The sequence below is a fragment of the Amphiprion ocellaris genome, chromosome 3, assembly GCF_022539595.1.
Source record: "Amphiprion ocellaris isolate individual 3 ecotype Okinawa chromosome 3, ASM2253959v1, whole genome shotgun sequence".
In the NCBI taxonomy this organism is placed as follows: domain Eukaryota; kingdom Metazoa; phylum Chordata; class Actinopteri; family Pomacentridae; genus Amphiprion; species Amphiprion ocellaris.
The window spans coordinates 26301223-26307222 of NC_072768.1; the positions used below are offsets into that span (position 1 = coordinate 26301223).

The following is a 6000-nucleotide window of genomic DNA, read 5'->3' on the forward strand; positions in this document are numbered from 1 at the left end:
TGATATTTTCTCCAAGTTAATATTATAAATATTTTTGAGGTCAATTTTACTATTTTTTTAAAAATAATTTTGTGTTCTGTCTCTCCTATTGTTTGTTTTGATTTGCAGTTATTTGTCTCACCAACCTCAGCAGTCCTTCTTGTTCTTTTATGTGTTGTCTGCTTTTTCTTTGCTATCTTGTTGTGTCTCCACTTTATCCTCACCACAACTGGTCCAGGCAGATTATTTTATGCGTTCCTCTGCCCAACATGCTGAACCATGAGGCTAAAATCACCAAGAACACTGAGTTTTGTTCAGTGTTACACCTTTACTGACTCATGTTTCCAGATTTACCAAACAAGTTTAGTTTAGTTTAAGTTTTAGTTTTTATTTCAATCATTGACAAAAGAAAAAAAAAAAAACAATTCTACACAACACAAAAACAAGTTTCCAAACTTTTGAATGAAAGGGAGCAGAAAGAAGAATAAACTTATGTAATTTGCTCCTTTTTATGAATCAATTTAACAATTAGCATTTAAAACAGACAATTAAAAAAAATGACTATAAAGTCTATAAGGTCTGCACAGACACTCACTCAGAGCACTCTAATAACAAACACTACGATCCTCTTACTTTATTTCTTTGTATTTTAATAATATGCGGGTTTTAATTCCATTTTTAAATCTTGCATGTGATTTAGATTCTTTTGATTACTTGTTTAGATCGTTCCATAAAAATTTAACTTTCACTATTTCAAGCATTAAGAGTAGGAGTGCAAATATGAGAGAAGCATAAATTTGGTGAGATATTTCTTGGAGCAACATGTGCTCTCCTTAGATTTTCCCTGGGGTCTCCCACTCCAGCTATAGTGAACAGGAACTCATTGCATTTTCATCTGAACCCCCACAGGCACATACAATGAATGGTGGATAATAAGTCACTGTAGGGAGTTACTAGTAGACTGAAGAGCACAGAAAGCACTAGGGCTCTGTCTGTGCCGATTTTAGCTCCTAGTTACTGAGCGGAGGCTTTAACCTCCACCGTCACCACATGGGTCAGTTCCGAGAGCTGGTCACCGGTGATCAGTTCCCGGACCACCCGCTACCTAACTAACTAACTAACTAACTAACTACCTTAACTCCACAGTCGCGATCGATCAGCTGCTGGCTCGAACCCACCTTTTTGTCCGGTTTCTGTTCACCACACCGGCTCCTGACCAGGAAATGTGTCGACGGTTCACCGACAACACCGGAGAGTCATTCAGAGGTGAAGAGCCCAAAGAATCGCAAGATCCACGCAGACCTGAGACCTGAGCTGCCCACAATCGCCGAGGACACAGATCCACTTCCGGACACCGCTTCAAAATAAAACCAAATACGCAGTCATTTCTGATAACGATTTTAATTTGACTGTGGAATCATAAATTGGATTTATTTTCATGAATGCTTCACCATTTCATGCGCATTACCTATGTAATTCAGGGTGTGAAACTCATTCAGTTCAATTTAAACTCAAGTGAGCCGGACCACTACAATCATAACATAATAACTGATAAATAACGAGAACTCCAGTTTTTTCCCTTTGTTTTAGTGCAAAGAAAGTACATTCTGAAAAGGTTCACATTTAATGAATTATATTTTTGCAAAAAATGATGAACAACCTGAAATTTCTTAAGAAAAACGTGAAATTTCAACATCATTCCTCAGTTTATCATTTGAGCATTACAACTTACAGATCAGTGTGTCTATAAAGGCATAAAACATTCAGTCACATGTATCTGGAATGATCAAAACGACTTTTGAAGATTTAGAAAGGATTTTTAAGTACAGTTGTACATTCATGTCCACATCCATGTTGGAATCCTGACCACCTGAATTGACACACCACACAAACTAAATGGGAGCAATTAAGAAAGAAAGTTAAGTTATTCACCTGCCTTGTAAATGTATAAGTGTATAAAAGTACATATTAAAGTTGTGACAGTGCAGTCGACAAATTTAAAATAGCAGTGACTTTTGTTGAAAGATTGCAGATGTCGTCTCTGTAATTTTGACACTTTGTAAAGTTGTCCCGCGGGCAGGATTGGACCCTCTGGCAGGGCCGGTTTTGGCCCGCAGGCCGTATGTTTGACACCCCTGATTTATACTATACGGAAACTGCAATATGTACACTACCGTTGAAAAATTTGGGGTCACCCAGGCAATCTCATGTTTTCCATGAAAACTCACACTTATACTCATGTGCTAACATAATTGCACAGGGGTTTTCCTATCATCAATTAGCCTTTCAACATCATTAGCTAACACAATGTAGCATTAGAACACAGGAGTGCTGGTTGCTGGAAATGGGCCTTTGTACCCCTATTATTTCATTAAAAATAGATATTTCATTAAAAATCAACAATTAAAAATATTCCATTAAAAATCAGCTTTCCAGCTACAATAGTTACTTGCCACTTTACTCATGAGGCTTGAAATATTTTGGTAATTTCTGGTGGCAGTTCCTGTTTTCAATCTCTGGTTTAGTGCAGTTTACCAAAACTTAGTTTGATTGCAAAAGCACAGTAGTTCAGAAGAGATCAACTTCAAAAAATGCAGACAATGAAAATACCAAACAAGTATTGATACTAGCTGATGATCAGTCTTTAGTGATTTTAGTTTTTATCTATGTTTCCAATTATTCTTTTCATCTAAGTTTAACTGTGTGCTTAAAATGCAATGTACCAGTTTTGTGGCTTATTGGTAGTTATTTAGGCAATGACCAATTTTCCAAATGGACAAGATCTCACGGGTGTCATTTTGAACAATGCTGCATACACTGTAATCTTGTATCTACTGCAGTTATATAATTCACTCTACATAAACTGTATAATTTCATACTGTTCATACTATTTCTATGCATGCCACAATTTTGTCCCTTCCTTTAAATGCACATTTATCTATCTTTATAGTCAGTGCAGTCTTTTATATTTAGAATCTTAGTGTGTTCACTTTCTTTAGACAGATCTTTAGATTTTATATACCATACTGCATAATACTGCATATAATGTACTTGTACTGCTTCTTTTGAATTTCTGCTCAGATGTTCAATTGCACTGCATTGTTTTAGTGTGTGTGTGTGTACTCTGCAATGGCAATAACGTTTAGTAGCTACTGTTGTCTTTTATTCTGAAGGTCTTGCCCACCTGTGACCGGTGCTGTTGCCTCTATTATCTTTCGTGTTTCGTGATGTTGATGGATGAGAGGCATTTTCCCTGCGAGATTAGACGAGGTGGGTGTGTTTTGGTTTTCACCGGTGTGTTGTACGGGTGGACTCTGGGCCCTATGAGTGTCTGTGTTGACTGAACGCTTCAAAGTCCACATCCTCATGGAGGGCTCCTCCTCAGTAGATGTGAGACGCGCTGTCGCTGCCACGGTGCTGTGATTGGTTGTTGTGCTGCAGACTGTTTGGAGATCTGTACCGTACACCTGCGTCTCCACCAATCAGCTGCCAGAGCTGAGGAGCGGCCTGCTGCTCCGACCGTCGCGCGGTGATGACGTAATAAGCCGCGATAAGCGTGAACAGCTGTGCACCCAAGAAGTAACTTAAAGTACACCGTGCCATGCTAACGAGATAGAGAGGTGCTGTTTGGATCTTGACACACTGGTGGCTCAGCCCAGCAGTCTTTAGATTTTAACCTGATAACAAAAACATTTGCAAGTATTTTAGCTTAAATGCAACTTTACTGAACAATAATGAAATGCAGTTTCGCCTGTAACCAGAAGTGCAAAAAAAGCAGAAAATGTGCAGCGTAATATATAATAAATATCTGTATATTGACTGATTAATTATATTTTTGTACTTTCATATTGATTGATTGATAATGTTTTTCTATTCGCTTTCATATTGATTGATTAAGCTTAAGAATTACTAAAACGTAATCATGCTCATATTAAGAGTTGTAGTGATCTGTTGAGAAATTATTTAAGCATTGATCCGTGGTGCAAGGGATTAATGCCAAGGACAGATAAGCCAGATCACTCAGACAAGTTTTGTAAAGCACGAGTGCACCACACATTTTCACCCAGTCAACACACCACATTCTCTCTTCAACACACACAATGTCCACACTAATGACACCACAAAACACAACAAGAAAAGCACTCAGAGAGCACAGTAGTCCACCAAGGCAGTTGCCCCATATGGCATTGTCATAAATGAAGCTTTTTTCTTCTTTTTTTTTTTTTTTTACAGTTTTTCTCTATTGATAATACACTGTTTCTGAAAAATAGCACACATTTCCCAAAACCATGCACCCTATTTTCTTTATTAGGACACAATTCGCAAACCACTGCACACTTGTGTCAAAAGCGCATTTTATTGGCAAAATTTGAACTTTGTTTTCAAAATTACAACACACAAAGCAAAAGTAGGACACTACACTGCTAAATACAAAACACTCTTCTCTCACTGTGTTTTCACATGAAGTATAAAAAAAATGATACAGTCCTCAAAAATGACAACTTAAACACAAATGCATCCTATAAATGAATCAGTGTCACGGCCACAGCCAGAGGCTGTGATTAGTGGCAGTGCTCTCCTCTCCTCTGGGCCTGGTTTCTCTCTCTCCTAGGTGTGTGTGGCACAGAGGCTTGGCAGCAGATGTGGCTGACTGTAAATTAGCAGATCGTGTGCAGGTGGGAGTCATCTAATCATCTACTCCGGCTCCTCCATAAAACCAGATGCCATTCTGAATTCGATGCCAGACTCTGAAACAACTTCCAGTTAGTGCTGCTAACTGTTCAGTCTGAGCCAGTGTCTAGCTCCTGCAGTAATCCTGTTTTCTTTGTCTAGAACTGACTTTTGCCTGCTGTTGCCACCTGGATCTCCTGATTCCACTGCTTACCTGTTGTCTGGTTCCACACCTAGCTGTTTTCCTGGCTCCTGTTGGTTTTCTGGTTCTCTGAGGATTCTCTGTGCCTCTCAAGAAAACCCCTGCTGCCAGCCTCGCTACTGTGAACACCAGCCATGCCACCTAGGATGCCATTCACACCACCACTGGCTCCCAGAACATCTGAGAATGGCTCATTCCCCCTCCCCGAGACTGTTTGGAACCAAGCTCCCTGAATCAGACATTCGCCCCGACTCTGTCAGTTAAGTTCTCAAGCCCTAGCAATACCAGACTAATCATAGTTAACCAGTTCATTTGTTTATACCTCTTAGCTAATAGGCTCAGTGTGTAATTCTGTATCTATCATTCTCAGCTTCGAGATAATCTTTATTCTTAGGGTTTTTTCAGTCAGGATTGCTGTAGGTCTAGAATTTTAGTATGCTGCTTTGTTTTTTCCTGTTGAGTTGTTTTACTGCCCTTGGCCCTATCATATGTGGGCCATTGCAGTGCCTGACTGTACATTACAAAAAATACAGCTCTGTATTGTACACAGTACACAAATATTTACATGTCTGCGTCAGTTCTTTCAACCTGGTCAGGCCACAGGACTTCATCAACATCACAAGATATGTTTTCTCTGGCCAGGCAACATGGAAAGACAGACCTAGTGTGTCTGATCCAGCCCTGACATGCATCAACACAAACATCACCACATGCCAAGATCATTGGTTGCAAGAGATTTTCCCAAAGTATAGCTGCTGCTCATATACCTTCCATGTCCATACAGACAAGAATTCTTCTACAGGATTCAGAACGGGAGAAAACGGTGGAAGAAAAACCACCATGACTGGAGGTTCAGATTGAACCATTCCCAAATCAATAGTCCTCTATGAAAACTAACATTTTCCCAGATGTATTCATGTGTATCATCAGAATCCAACTGAAAAACTCTCTGGAACAAATCCACACAAAACAGAAGTCAGTCATGTACACTTTCTGTAATTTTACCAGCACTTGTGAACCAGAATTATACATTAGATTTTTTACAGTATTCTCAGAACATTTCTGACTGCTTGTATTGTTCCAGGATAGACATGTCACTGAAGTGACAAACAACATTTACATACCATGTAAACTACAATAAACCTGAA

General features: G+C 39.2%; 1 protein-coding gene across 2 annotated transcripts in view; it reads right to left on the minus strand.

Annotated features, from left to right (window-relative positions):
* The window catches only part of aass (aminoadipate-semialdehyde synthase), a 48143-nt gene extending 46841 nt beyond the window's left edge, over positions 1-1302 (minus strand). The window contains exon 1 of one of the 2 annotated variants that reach the window (XM_035947466.2): positions 1158-1302. The gene's annotated coding sequence lies outside the window, so the exon portion shown is untranslated. The remainder of the gene's footprint in view (positions 1-1157) is intronic. The other variant, XM_023268709.3, reaches the window with a different exon arrangement.
* Positions 1303-6000: the final 4698 nt, after the last annotated feature.